The sequence below is a fragment of the Condylostylus longicornis genome, unplaced genomic scaffold (genome assembly GCF_029603195.1).
Source record: "Condylostylus longicornis isolate FDR11 unplaced genomic scaffold, ASM2960319v2 ptg000114l, whole genome shotgun sequence".
NCBI classification, from domain to species: domain Eukaryota; kingdom Metazoa; phylum Arthropoda; class Insecta; order Diptera; family Dolichopodidae; genus Condylostylus; species Condylostylus longicornis.
This window is the reverse complement of record NW_026578082.1, coordinates 1,243,003-1,259,752: the sequence shown is the minus strand read 5'-3', so window position 1 is coordinate 1,259,752 and position 16,750 is coordinate 1,243,003.

Here is a 16,750-nt window from a genome sequence, read left to right as displayed (position 1 = left end):
TAAGAATTTAAACGTAAAGTTCCCCCACACCTCTTCATATTTAATTAACACAACAAAAGGCAATAAAAGTATAATAAGCGTAAGAGTTAAATAACAAATTCCAAACTCCTCTTATAACCTACAATTACAAATTAATATAAATTTATGTTTAGGTTCTTAATTTCATCCTATAAATATTCCTTAATTGTTTGTGGTTAATATTACTAAAATTTATATAAATTAATTAAATGACCATTAAAATACCAAACAAAAATGGTGTACAATTAATTTTGGAATAAAGAGTTTAAGCAATTTTTATTTTCAATTGTGTATACAAGATATTCTATGGCATAGAAGTCATAGGATAGGTTGCAAATGTGCTGAAGAATTACATTTCGTTTGTCAAATTCATAATAACAAAAATCCTCATTTATTTAAAATAGAATTTCGTCTTAAAAGAAGGCAGTATAGGCCACTGCTTTTGAATTAACACGTTCGTTGCATTACTCACGTCATCTACCTACTCTACAATCACCTGAAAAAAATTTTCTTACTTTATTTGAAGAAAAAATATTTAAGATATAGTTAAAGAGCCCTGCCGCTTTAATATACCCAAAAAAAAAATTCCTTTAACTTCAACTCTCAATATCTAAAATGAAAACGTTAAAATAATTAGTTTGTTCAAAAAATAATCAAATCCGAATTTATTTGAAAGCAATTACTAAAATTACAAAATTTCTTTAAATTTATTTTAAATTTCTCCTTCAATTAAATTTCAGATGTGATTTGTCTAAAACAATATCGGAAATTGAATCGCAAACATTTTCTTTACCAAATTAAGTATTTCATTAGTGTTATTTTAAAGGAAACTGATCAATTCCTAAGTATATCACAATTTACTATAGAAATTTTTATTAATTTGTTTCAATGAAAATATTCAATATGATAATCAGAATCTCTTAAGTTTTCAATGACAAAACGAACTTAAGGATGAATTTAAATATGAAGGCGATTTCCTATATAAATCGTAATAATCGCTAAATAATTTTTTTATCTACACTTTTTTTTCCAACAAAAATAGAAAATTGTAACAAATTTGAAAACTTTTTATAAAATTAAAAATTTTTCTAAAAAAGTATGAAGCTTCATACTAACATATCTCGTATTTTAATAACAAAAAAGGAGATACTTAAGTACAAGGATTATTTCAAAAGAACAGAAAAATGTAGAAGGAAACAAGTAAATTATATTTTTTTTTACAAAATGAAAATGTTGCTTAGTGGGGAAAAACAAAATTGATTGCAAATTGATTTTTTATTTTACTGTTTTATTAATAAAAATGATAAATAATTTGAAATTGTTGGAAAAATTAACGAAAAGAACTAATGGTCTAATATAGAAACTCAAACTATTTGCAGTAATGCATTTTATATGCCATTTATTAAATTTCTACAAAGCGATAGTCAATAAAAAATCGTTTAACAAGAAAAGAACGAAATACAGAGAGTATTTCTGAGCTGGTGCTAAAACTCACAGAGGATGAGCTCACAACACGAACAACATTTTCCCTAAAAAAACAAGTTATAGCTCTAGATTACAGTGAATAGAGTGTACACTTACATAGTTTGGTTAGTTAAAAAATTCCAAAATTATTTTAATTTTAAAAGTTCATAAAGGATCGTTGCCTTTATTCTGTATTTTTTTTTCTTATTTTCGAAACAAATAAAAACTTTAAAAATAAAAATTAATTATGATATTTTCCCAAGACTAAAATCTTATACTTAGTTTTTTTTTATAGTTTTATTATACTTATGGTTTGAACATGAATTTCCTTTTTATTTATTTTATAATTTTTTTTTTTCTTACATTTTAATTTCCTTGTAAATGCAACCAACATTAAAACTAACTTTTATAATTAATATGATATATAAATAAATACACACACGTACTTATACTTAATATTAATGTTGTATAAAATTCTCTTATGATGGTAAACTTTTAACAAGTCATAGAAAATATAATTGAAAATTAGTTTGTTTTTCATGTAATTTCCCAAAAAAAAAACTTACTAATAAAAATTTTTGAAAAAAAAAAAAACTTTTATTATTTTTAATACCACGTTATATTAAAAATTTCGGGGTATAATTTGCGGTATATCATACATAAATACAAAGATAATTCTAATGTTTGTTAACACAGAAAGGATTTAAAACAACGAAATGGAATATGAGTTTGTCTCGCGTATTAAATAAAAAATTGAGCAAGTTTCATTTAATTGGAATTTCAGCTTTTGGAGCAACGATTCCAAGGATTTCAATTAATAAATTCAAAACAAACTAGCTACAGATCTAGCTGTTCTATTACCTTATACATTATACTCATTTTGGGAAAAACCTCGCCGAAATATTTTAAGAAAACTGCATTCGAAGTTTACCTACATTCAACTACAATAATGTATTGTATTTGAACCAGTCTTAAATATGTTGAGACATGTCCGTACTTAATTATCGATATTGTGATTATCGTATATATCAAGTTGAAATTTTTTTTTTTAAATTTATTTGAATATAAGCCGATATCAGATATGGAGAATTTCGAATATTGAAAATTCAATTAACATTAAACTCAAAACTGCATAACTTAAGATTGTATAAAAATGGAGATATATCAGTTTTATTTGTTAAATTGTATGATTTATGTTACTATCATAACACCACTAAAAATATTACTATTATATATATAACATTACTATATATATATATAGCAATTATACATATGCAGTTATGTAGAACATTACTATTTGATATATATCAGTTATATATAACAGTTATATATATATATAACAGTTATATATAACAGTTATATATAACAATTACATATATACAACTATATATAACAGTGATATATATGTATGACAGTTTTTGTTCTAGTCCATATAAAATTGAAATGTACATTTATTTGCTGTTATATTAAGTTGGAAGAGGAAATATAAGAAAAACTTTGAAACTTAAATAAATCCTTTCCACAAAATTATTTAAGTAAGTATATCATATACTATCGTATTTATATTCTTATTATTATAATCTAAGTTCTTAGAAATAAAATATAGAATTTTCCATTTCCAGAACTTAAATAGATATTATATATCAAGATTTTATTTTCCTTTTTAACATTATTTACGTTTTGAATCATATACCTTGTTGTCTAAAATAATATTAGTTCCTCTTCCTTCTCTTTCTTTGTTATATATATTTAAATTTATAATGTAAGTTTTATTTTTTTTTTTTTGTTATATTCTATTCAAATTTAATATACAAAGAAAACAAAATATTTATTAAAAAGAGGAAGATAATTATTATTTTTCAGGATACTTTTATCTGTATATGTACTTAAGTATATAATACATACACCGTCATATATTTAATACAAGTACTACAAAATATGCAGTGAGTTAGAATAATTTCTGTACAACAAATTTATGTGTATAATAATGAATTATTTTAATTTACAATTCTAATTTTAAAATAAAATATACAGACGGTCTTATGAATTGTTATACACTAATCCCTACATATAGGAGCATTCTGTTTTTTTAAGCGAAAGTGGTAGAAGAAAGAACGATGGTCGACTTTCTCATTCCCGACAATTTATAACTCCCAATTACTACTAAAACGTAACAGTAAATTGATTGTAAGAAATCAAAACCATCAATAATTTATGGTACGTCTAACTATATAGTTCGCTCTTTCGAACAACAAGAGTTGTAACGGTAAAAAAGAGATTTCGGTAAAAAAGAGATTTTGCGGTAAATATTTCAGAAAAGTTAAATTGCGGGCGTCCCTTAATTCCTCCCTTTGCAAATTGAAAAAACAAAGCTGTCAACTAAAAGTCAAATTTTTTGTCGAAAGTATATAAGTAATTACTTTCCTATATGAAAGCTTCTATACTTATATACTTTTATATAATTCCTTATAAGGAGCTCCTGAGATAAAACAGCCACATTATTTTTTTTCGGTTAAATTTATGAAATTATGCTCGTATAAAATTTTTGCAATGGAAATCTTGATGATAAAGAAGCAATATATTCCAGGCTGCAAAACCCTTTCTCAGCATCATTGTATATAATTTCATTAACATATACATACGTACATACATACGCTTTTAATTATAAATATATGCATATAGAATAAGAAACATATTTGTTCTAAAAACATATTTATCATTACTCTTGTTAACATGAATAAATGCTCTTAAAATAAAAGAAAGAAAATAACAAGAACAACTACCAAAAAAAGAAAAATATAATTACAAAAAGATAAAAAAAAATTCTAATTTCTCTTAAATAGTGGTATTACCAGATTGTATAATTACTACACTTTCACACAATTCACTTCCATTAATAATATAATATGAACATACACACAATTCATATATAAATTAAGATCAAAACAATTAGATAAACATATACATAATACAAAAATCATATGACTTGTTGATATTATTTAAAAAGGAGAAAAGAAAAACAAAGAATAATGCAAAAAAAGAAAATATAAAAATGAAAAAGAAATGGAATATTGTGTAAAAAGAGAAACCAAAATTAACATAAATTTAATTAGGAAAAAGTTTTCTTTGTTCTGTTCCGATTTAAGTACAGAAAAGGAAATATTATTCCTATACATATGTACATGGGGACATACAAATATAAATTGTATGCGTATAGATATAATGTCGTCTAACTATAGTGTATAAAAGTTTGTTTGGGTTTGAAAGAGAATAAAATAAAATGTAAATGGTACATTATTGAATAAAGAAATATTATGACCAGCTTTAAGGTTTATTGTACAAGTAATTACAAAATAGTTGGGAGTCAACTGGCTCCAAGTAATTTATTTACTAAAAATGTTCACAATGCTCTTAAAATTTTTCCATATCCGTTTTTAAAATTGTTCTTTTTGCAAAATTCTAAATTTTTTAACCTAGAACTAATCACAGTTTTCTAAATACTTGTCATGTGTAAAAATATGAATAAAAATTTTAAAATAAAATGTACTAAAATTGTGTAATAAATTCAATTTTTTGAGAAAAAATTTAATGTTTACTAAGATACTAAAGAGCACTGAAAACATTTTATCATTTCGTTTCTCAACAATTTCTCGAGATTTTTGCTTCTCCTGCTCACTTCAAATTATTTTACACTTAATTTGTTGTCTAAATTTTGGTTCGGAATTTATGAATATTAGAAGTAAAGTATCGTTATATTCAATGTCTTCTGGTATTGAAAGCAAAAATTGAGTATTAAATTTAAAAGAAACTGAAACGAAAATATCTGCCTAAATCCAGTATAACTCTAATATACTTTATATTTAATTTTGCCTAATCACTTCCCTATATAAAGCACATAAGAATATTATATTCAATATTGTATATTATAAATTAAATTGTGTTAGTTTGTGTATGTTGTAGAACGAGCGCACTTTTGTTCATTTTAATTTTAAATCATTTAATATTAACCATAAAACTCACCATAACAATAATGGACTTAAATTACAAGTTAAAACAGATTCATAATGATATCAATTTAATTTAAAAAAAAAAACAAAAATTACTCCAAATTACAATCCATTTATTACCTATTAAAAGAGTGTACAGAAATTAAAAATAAAAATTTTAATTTAATGTAATTCATTTTAATGAAAAAGAAAAGAATAATTAGAATAAAAATAATAAAGTTTTTAAAGGACGTAAAAACTTTAGACCTTGAATAATTTTTCACTTAACTTGATTTACGAAAGTTCATAATTTTAGGAAATTTTAATTTAAACTCCATCCAGTTACAAATGACTCAAATTTTATACATTACTCTCTTTTAATTCTAAGAATTAATCAGTATGGATTAATCTCTCTGAGTGATTTCATACGTCATCAGAACTTTAAAATAAATCTAAAAATAAATTCCTATGTAAATAATAAATTTAATGCAACTAGAAGCAATTACCACTAGGTTCTATACAAAAACCGTCATCCTAATTGATAAAATATTGATATTGAATAATTATCCATTAATGTCCCTCTCTCTCTCTCTCTCTCTTTCTCACTAAAACATCAATTTTAATTCACATGACATTAAGGAACATTTTTTTTATTTTAATTTTTAAAAATATATTTTTAAATTGTAATTGCCTTTAAGTGTTAAATTCAATTTTATGTCAATTTTTTTTTCACAAATCAATTATAATTATTAATATTACAGTTATTATTAACTTTTTTTTCGTAAATTCTAGCATATACCTAAATGTCGACAGAGAGCAAAAAAAATAAATTACCTACATATATATTTTAATATAAATTTAATTATAATTTGTTATTCCAAATAAATTATTAAATAACATTGTTCAACAAAAAAAATTTGTATATATATTATGTATAACAAGAATAATGAATATTAATTAAAAGTGTAGATTGCAATATGCCATAAATTCCAAATAGAAAAACAAAAAAATAATAATGACATTTTACTAATTTACAAAATATTTTGCTATATTTTTGTTTACAATAATATTTTTTTTTTTGATCAACAAAAAATGCAACAAAAAAAATCAGGGCTGCTCATCATTTGTTCTAAACTCTACAGGGTCGACCCATTGTTTTCAGAGAATATATCCTTTTGCGTAAGTCATTAATTTCCATTACTTACAAAAAAAAGAGGGGCTTCTGAGTTTTTTTGTATTCTCCATGAAATTTCCCATCAAATTCTTATATCCAACTTTGAGCTAAGATAAAACGTTTAAACTAAAAACTCTCTAATTAACTTCAAAAATTTAGCATACTTTCCAATGCAAATCTAGAGCGTCATGATGGATTTATATGGAAGTTCAAAATGCTCAATATATATCAGACGAGTTGCTTATAAAAAAACCAGAGTTAGAATTGACGGCACGAAGCATCCAAATAATTGGCTCATTTCTAACATAATCAGTAATGTGATGACGAACATCGAAAAGTTTCAACGAACTGAATTTGTTCGAATTCTCCTAAAAAAAACACATGCTCCAATAAAAATAACGTTCCTCCGCAAAAAAAAAACTAAAAAATAAAAGCAGTATTAGCGATTATTTTACGAGAGCTCAACGTCTGCAAGTCTAATAATAATAGCCTATTTTTTCATTTACTCAAGATCGTATACTAAGTGGAAGAATCTCATTATATGATTTTCATGTGGACTTACACATATTTTGTGGCAACAAAATTTCTAGGGGAGTGCATGCGAAGCTTAAATTTAATCAATTTTTGAAAAAAACCTTTAGTGCGGCGAAAAACACATGATGTTCCAAGTGGATGTAAAGCCTAATATAGAATTAAAAGCAAATTGCGAAACGGTATAAATTTCATTACTTTTAAACTTTTGATAGCTTCCTAACTTTCGTTCATCTTTGAAATTTTTCTTCCGAAAAATTTCCTTTATTCCTTGAGTAAACTTTTTAAACTAATATTAAATTTTCTAATACTTTTATAGAAATAAAAATTAAATAATATTTTTCAAATAAAAAATTAAAAATCCAATAAAATGAACTTTGCAAATTCGAAAGGAAAAAGGAATTAAAAAATGCAATTAATTTCAAATTTAACATTCAATTTTCAACAATAGAAAATTCAGCATAAAAAAAAAACATTTTTTTCTTTTTGTTTCATTTTCAAATTTATTTTTTGTTCTCCGACTATTTCCCCCGATTAAGCGAATTTTTTATCTAAAATAAATGCTCAATTTTCTTTTATTTCGATAAAATTAATTGAATAAAATAAAATAGTAGCTATGTGTTAAAAATATTTTCACCAATTAAATTAGTATTTTAACTTGTAATACTTAGGGCTATATAGTTGTTTAACGATGTGAGTTCAATTAACTGAGCAATTTATTTAGAAGTTCTGGTTAATATTAAATGAATATAAGAGCTCGTAGATTTTTTAAGAATGCAACACACATTATCAAATCATACCAGATTTATAATATTTTCTAAAAATTCGAATTAATTTTTTATTGTGAACAATTTATGATTAAAGATGCAGCGTAAATAAAGTTTTAATTATAGTAAAATTTAAATATTTTTCGACTGGAACTGTAAGTAGTCTTCTTTTTCAACCACTGTTTTGAATTAACTTTCATTTTTACAAACTGAATCGGCAAGATATTTTGAATCATATTGCAGAAGAAATTAATATCTACAAGTTGGGTTAAATTAATACAACTAGTTTTTACGAAATGTCTACTAATATTTACACTTCTTTATATCAGGTTCGTTCAGCTCATATAATTCGTGAAAAATATTTAATGCTGTATATTTTCTGTTGATTTCATTACATTACTCACTTTAAATTTCTGTTTACTATCGCATAAAATATATTTGAGAAATTTTCTATTAGAAAAGCTACAACTGAAAACAACTTATTCATAGATGACTCATTTAATTGAAAGTAAATTGAATATTGGTCCAGCATATTTTAATTTAGAAAATACACTAAAAATAAATTTAAATTCATCTATTTCAATGTCATATGCACGAACTTGATGTTCAAATGTTCTAATCCGCTGTGCTCTATACTACGTGAACGCAAAATTATAACATTATTGCAATTCTACTCTACTCTATATAATATTATTCTAAATGTCGATATTACATAGCGTAATATAACAAAGTATAACAAGTATCCAAAGTAGAAATCCAAATACCAGAAATTTCATGAGAAAAAAAATATTTTTACAAAATTAACAACATTCCAGTATTAACAGCCTTCATGTTATAAAAATTCCAAGGAGCAAGATTTCATAATCCTTCCACGTTTTGCCAATTTTCTATGTATTCTATATTATTCTACTAAGTTTCCTATTGTTCACTTTAATTTAATTTAAAAATTACGCGTTTTACGGTCACCTTACTCTGAACATTACCGTAAATTTGAATCCCTCACTTATTCTAAGCTTACATTAACAAAAACAAAAATACTATATATATAATATTTTTACTTCCTTTCTTTTTCTTTCATTCGGCGATTCACAATGATTATCATTAACTCCATCCATAACATACACTTGATAATTCACAATAAAAATTCAAAATAATCTTAAAAATTTTTAAATCCTTTTGTAAATTCTTGTATAAAAAATAATAAAAATAAAAAAAAAATTATTTAATTTTTTTAAATAATTTGGCCAAAAATAAGAAAAAAAATTTCTTTGTAAATTCAAAGAATTTTCTTTTTCTGCTAGTTTTTTTTTATTTCCTACTTAAATTTTCCTTTTATTTTAAATGCGAAATGAATGAATGTGTATAGACTGTTATCGTTTTTAATTTTATCATCACTTTATAAGTTTTGCAGCCTCTGTTAAAATCACTTTATTTTTCTCTATATGTATATATGTAAATATATATGTTATACATATATAGATTTTATATCTTAAGGGAATTAAATTGAAATTTTTAATGAAAATGGGAGGCGTATAGCGTATATAGGATAAAAATTTTCATCACCATTTAAATTTTTCATATTTTTCTTTTGATTTGGTGTTATTCTTATTGTTTTCAATTCGACCTCTAACTGTTATACAATATTATTATTTTTTTTTATTATATCATATACATATAATATATTTATTATAATAGAGAGCGAAAAATATAAAAAAAAAATCCCCAATATTGCTATTTTAACAATTCACTGCTGCTGTTCGCTTATTTGCATTTTTTTTTTATATAAGGCATAGCTAGTTTTTTTTTTTGTTTCCGCAAAAATACATAGAAAAACAAAACTTGTTTTTTATGTTCATTCTTCATTCTTGCATTTTTTTTCATTTTTGTATTTTTCCGCGTTGCCCTCAACTTAATAATATTGAAATATAATAGCTATATACACTTGTATTGCAAAATAGGACAAAAAAATATTTCTGTTATATAGAAATAAAATGTATAAGTACACAATAAAAAATTCGACTCAAACCAATAGTTTATAAACTAGCACATTTTCAACAAGCAACAACACTCTTATTGAAAAAAAATAAAAATTGAGTTCCATGGAAGCTATTCATTGTGATACAGCGTAATTTTTATATGTTATAATTATTGCATACTTTCAGGATAAAGATAAGCAATTAAGAGAAGAATTAACGTAAAATGGTCGAATTTGCCACTTTATTTGAGCGTAAATTTGAGCCTAATTTCTTATTACTTTTATAAAAATTTGAAAAAGGTAACATGATTTCGAAACAACCAGGAGTCGAAAATTCATATTTGACAAGTTTTGACCGACGGTAATTTAAAAGATGGGGATGTAAAAGAATTTGTTTCGATAACAAATTAACAATAGATGACCAAAATAAGTGTAATACTAATAAAATTTTTAAAGTCACAACATTTCACGGTGGAAATGGTTTTCCTCCTACAAAAAGTCGGTAAATATTCTCAATATAAGACCCATTTCTGTATTACATTTCAGCTTCCTTTCCTGATAAGTATAACACTTTTGTTAAAAAGCACTGTTAACAAGCTTCCACCTGTTCGTCCGCTTCTGGGACGACCAGAGTGAAATTAATAAACACATTTTTTTCGAAATTTGTTGGAAATATGCCAAGAGGATATTCAAGAAGAAGATTTTTTTTTTTTGTTAGCATTTAAGTACAAAAGAATTTAACGAGCACAATTTTGAATTTTAAATGAAAAAACTTTATTTTCTTTTAGAAAGAAAAAACAAAATAAAAAGAAAAACTTAAAACGGAAATCTGTTGGCTTTAGATTAGACAAAAAAAAAATTTTTTTTTATATCAACTAACTGTGCATACTTATAGGCATTCCAAAAAGGAAAAGAAAACAAGAAGACAAATTTTATATTTTAATTCATTTGAAATAAATACGATAGCAATTATTATGAATTTAAGAAAGGATAAGTAACAATAATAAAAATATTCGACTGTGAATATTTTTTTTTCTTGATAATAAAAAGAAAATTTGAATATTCTTATATCGCATAATATTTGAATTGTTCAGAAAATTAAATATAAAATTTTTTTGTATAATTTTCGTATATTAACAAAAATTTAATTAAAAATGGACTTGTAAAATTCGACTGCATTGTCAAATTTTCGCAATTTTAAGTTTCATGAAAAATTCAAAATTTTTAATTAAAATTTACAATTATTTTAAAATTCATTCAATTTGGTCTTATGGTATTTCTTACTATTTTACGACTTTTAACCTAAATTGAAGTTTTAAGAATTCACACGCAAAACATATTATTGTTGTTGAACAATTTTACACCCATACTTTAGGATACAGTGATTTAGAATTTACGATATACTGCTTTAAAATGATAATTTAAGTGTATTTTAATTAAGACAAAAAAAAATTGCATTTCTCTGATAATTTTGCAATTAAGGAAATGAATTCCTCATGTAAATTTTCTTTAACCTATTTTAATTAGCTAGTGAATTTAATTTAATCTACAGCACAACAACTGAGCAAAGGACTCAATTATAGATAAGAAGATTTTTTAAAATTTTAAATCAATTAAAAGAGATTATTAAATTTTACTAATTAATTGTGGAATAAGCTCCTTTATAATCCTAGTTAATCCTGTAAGAAATTATTTTTTTTTTTATTATTCTCATTAACATTTTTGAATACATTGAAATTTTAATGTTCTTATGCTTTCGGATAAATATTATAATTAAGATATTTCATAAAATTAAATTTCTTTTCTTAGCAAATTGTAATTTTTGCTATTAAATTAAGGAAAAACAAGCCTCCTCATTCCATATTCTGTAGTTCAGATTTCAAAAATATCAATATAAAATTATTATTTTTGTTATATAGCACCATTGATGTTTGTGAGAAAAGCAAGCACAACATTCTGAGCATATAGTTGCAAAATATACAAATAATGGGCTGAATTGTGAAAATTGCAAACTGTAGAAGAATCAGGCAAGCCTGTTTGTTAGAATTTTTCTAACATATGAACATTGTTAATGCCGGAATGTTGTTAATTTTGTAATTTTCATATTTTTACGAAAAGTTCAAGCGAAAATTCATCACAAATCAACAATTAATTTATTTGTTTTATTATTCATATAATTATTTATTGTATTTTTTAATGAAAATGTACAATAATAAATTTCTGAGTACAAAGGATTTAAACGTCATTAATTGAACAATAAAAGTTCGTTCATTCATTCTGTCATTCATTCATTTAGTTCATTATGCATAACTTCACTCATTAAGCTAAATGCAACTATAAAATGCATTTAAAATAATAATGATAATTTTAACAATATTTAAAAGTTTATATTTTGATTCTATTATTTAAATTATGATTAAAATTTTCGAATATGCATAGCAAAAAATTTGATTTATTATTTAAGAGAATTTTTCAAAAATTTTATTTTTTTATTTTATTTGTCAGTCATAATAAATTTTCTTTCTGTCGCCATTAAAAATTTATGTTCCGGTAAAATAATACTTAGTAGTTTTTATAATAACAATTGTAATAATAAGCATAACCAAAAATTTAAAACAACTAGTCAGTATTAGAGGCGTTAAGGTGGAAGATTTAATAACGGAAATATAAATTTAATTTAAATGTTAAAATATTAAGTTAGAATAATGAGTATCTATTGGAATAGTTGTTCATCGATAATAATAAATTTAAAAATAATCAAAAATGACTAAATCAAAGCGAATTGCCAGCAAGTACATGCAGGGTGAAGAATAAACACAGTTTATTTATTGCTATGTTTTAAAAAGAAAAATTGAGCGAAAATTCAGCGAATAATAGTGAATTTAGCGAATAACAGCAAAACTCTCATCCGAAATGGTGGACCAAATGATATTTTATAAATTTTTCAAATAAAACAGCATTATTTGTTCTAGATTTTGTACTTAGCACAAAATTACCTACAAACTAATTTTTTAGAAAAACGCATTTTTAGAGTTTGATAATTTTTTTTTTATAATTGACAACTATAATTTTAATATTAATACGCATAATAATAGTAAATTTGAAGAAGAATGTTAAGTTTTTAGAGAATTACAGGTCTGGAATAATACGAACTAAATCTCTCCAAAAATTTGGAGAGATTTGGAAGACTATAACAAAATTTGAGCCATTCATTAGACGTTCTGTTCAATTCTTGAATATCAATCACCAGATTTTTTTCTACAAAACGAAAAATCATGCCAATTCCATGAAAATTTTAAACTTTTATAATTTCGACCCGATTCCCATTACAGTAAATCTACACGATCAAATAAATTTTTCTGTAATATTTTAGAAACTAAAAACACATGTTTTAAATTACGCGTTCATTTACCTATACCTAAAAGCGAACAAAATATTTAACATTAAAATAAAATTAATTATTTAGACAAACTTTTCAAAAACCCAAAAATCTCTTGTACATAAAATTTAAAAAAAAAAAAAAATTACATTAAAACAATTTATTGATAATAAGATGGGGGAAAATTCAAGAAATTAAATAAACATTTAAAATTTAAATGTATGTAACTTGGAATTGAACTTGCTATTCTAAATACACACATAAACAAATTTACAAAGTATATACATAATATTTGAACTTGTAAATATTGAAATTGGAAATTAAATTAAAAAGTAAAAATGAAAAAAAAAAGAAAATCAAAGAAAAAAAAAATTAAATTTATTATGTAAAATACGAAAAGTTTATTTTGATTTTTGTCCGCTGAAAAATAAGAATCGCAATTAAGTAATCAATAATATTTATATACATAATTCTTATACTTGACTAAAATCTATTTGATTATTTTTATTTGTAAAAAATTTTTCAAAAAATTTAAAATTTTAAGCATTAAATTGGAATACATCCCAGATGCCAATAACATCTGAATTAATATCGCATAAAATTATCACTATTTCATGGTCTATAACTAAAAAAAAAAATTTGCCCAAAATATTGAATTTCTGTTAGTAATTACTCGAAAAATTAATCAATTTAATTTTACAAAATTTTTAAAACAAAATAAAAATTGCATACTTATGGGCAAAATTGAAAAAAAAATCTATAATTTTAGATTTATATCCAGTATGATTTGGTGTATAATTGAAGAATTGCAGTAATGAAATAATTTGGTATCATAAATTTACTAAATTAATGAAGTAATGCATTCAATATTTTAAATAAAATATTCAAATTAAGATCCCCATAAATATGCAATCAAATTTTCTTAAAATTTAAAGCAAATATAAAAAATTGAAGTATGATTTTCCGAATTTTAATATGACTGGACCTGCAAATAATTTTAATACAATATTAAATTAATATTATTAAATTAATATTATTTTCTCAAAAATATGATTCCTAACAATCTGACCAATTTTTGGGGAAATTCAGAAGAACTAACTAACGATACTTGTTAAATTCATTTATTTTATATTACTCTTATAAATCCGAATTGTCTTACAACTCATATAATAAAAAATATTATTAAATTTTTTTTTAATTCTGTTTAAAATTCACAATGGCACAATTTTTATGGAATCATTTTGAAGGAAAAACTACATTTTTTTTTTCTTTTCATCAAAAACAAATAGATTCACTGTATATATATAGATAGTTAGTTATTTTTAAAATAAAATTGATCTGATTAACTTTCTTAATTTAGTTCTTTACATTTATAATATTAAATTGTGTATAAAAATAGTATATAAATATTTTGTTTACGTATAATACTTAAGTACTTTATAATTATACAAAATTGTAAATTAAATTCATTGAAAATAAAAAAGTAGAAGAAAACATAAGAAAATTTTAAAAGTAAATTCAAAGAGATAGTGAAAATTAAATGCTTCATTGTGAATAAAAGAAAAAAAAGTTCATATGTAAGAGAAAAAATTTTTTTTGCTTAAGTACATTTTATAAAAATTTTGTTGATTTTTTCATTATTTTTATTCTTTTTTTAAATAATTTATTGATTAAGTGATTTGTTCTTGAATATTTTTCAAATATATATATATACAATATTCTTGATTATCCTTGAAATACTTACTAAGTATACACAAAAATAACAAAATTGTTGTACTAGATCAAGATATTCATTGAAAATAAATTAATTTAAAAAAACAAAAATTCCCGTACAGTCACATGAAATTTCAATTAAAAACAAACTTAAGATTTTTCAATAAATTTTTTTCTTTTATAGCTTATTTTTAACAAAAAAATAATATTTTTTCATTAGAGAAATTTTTGAATTTATTTATTGGTATCCTCAAGGATATTTTATTATCTAAAATTTAATTTGAGTTTTCAACATTAATGCTTATCAGTTTTTATCCCATAATAAATATTTTGTATATAAAATTGTCAATAATATTTTCAACAGCTATATTTTAATTTAATTTTCAATTTTATATGAAATCATGTATAAAATTTAATACCGATTAAATTTAATGACATTTAAATTTTGCCAAAATAATAATTGATATTTATAGGAAAATTTTAGTTTTGAATGGAAATTTAGAAATTCACAGAAATAATTGTATTAGAAATAAATAAATTAAAATTATTAATATTAAATTTAAATTATAATTCGAAAAAGGATTTAAAATTTAAGCAAATAAATGAGATAAATGAATTCAGCGAATTGATCTCAATGTTAAATTTTTATACTTTATTTAATTTATGCTTAGCAAACGGTTGATCTGAAAATAATTTATTTACAAGGAAAATTTCTACATGACTGATAAGCTTAAAATCTCTTAATTCTCTTGTAAACTCAGCGATTTTATTACGATATTATGCTTAAAGTACTCTGAAATAAATAGTTAGCGAAAAAACAAATAAAATAGTATAAATACTATTTTAAAATCAATTTATTCAAATAAATTTATTTTCAAAAATCAATTATGAATTATCAAATAAATTTGTTTTAATTTGAAAAATTAAAAAACAGAATCTAAATTTGAGGAATTCTAATGACTCCATTTAATCCATTTTAATTTCATTTAGGACACTTTGGATACTTGTTCTTCCTCCTCTTCTTAAAATAATACGCATTTCTTTGTTTTATAAACAAAGAAACAATATAGACGAACAATAACCTAAATGGCGCAAAATTGTCGAATTATATAAAGTTTTCACACATTTCTCTGTTATCTGATTCCTCAATCTCCCCAAATAGCCAACTTTTTTCGCAATTTTTTATGTCACGTAATCAGCATAGTTGTCCAAATTTAATTCGTAGTCAATTATTACTCCTACATACTTAATCGGGCTTATTTTTTATTACTGGAAAATCGCTAATTTTTATTACTGGAATATCACCTACTCCACCAGATCTATCATTAATAGCACACATTTGGTTTCCTCATAATTTAATTTACGCTTATACACAGCCATTCAAATACATTATTTAGATCGTCATTTATTTTACAATCAAAATCAAATCTTCGATCAATAACATAAATAAATGCATCATCTGTGAACAGAACAATTTTACAGAACTTTATACTCAATTTTATGTCATGAATATATAACAAAGCACTTAATACTCCTAATATTGCACCTTGACGAATTCCATTGCTAATAAATTCTGATTCTAATAATCTGTCGTCAATTATTGTTTCTTGCTTTCTACATTCGAAAAAACTTTTGAACCAATTTATAGCTTACTACCTTGAATTCCATACTTTCCAAATTTCATCAGTAGAATTTCACGATCAACAGTTTCGAATGTTGTCTTCAAATCTATTAAAAAATTCT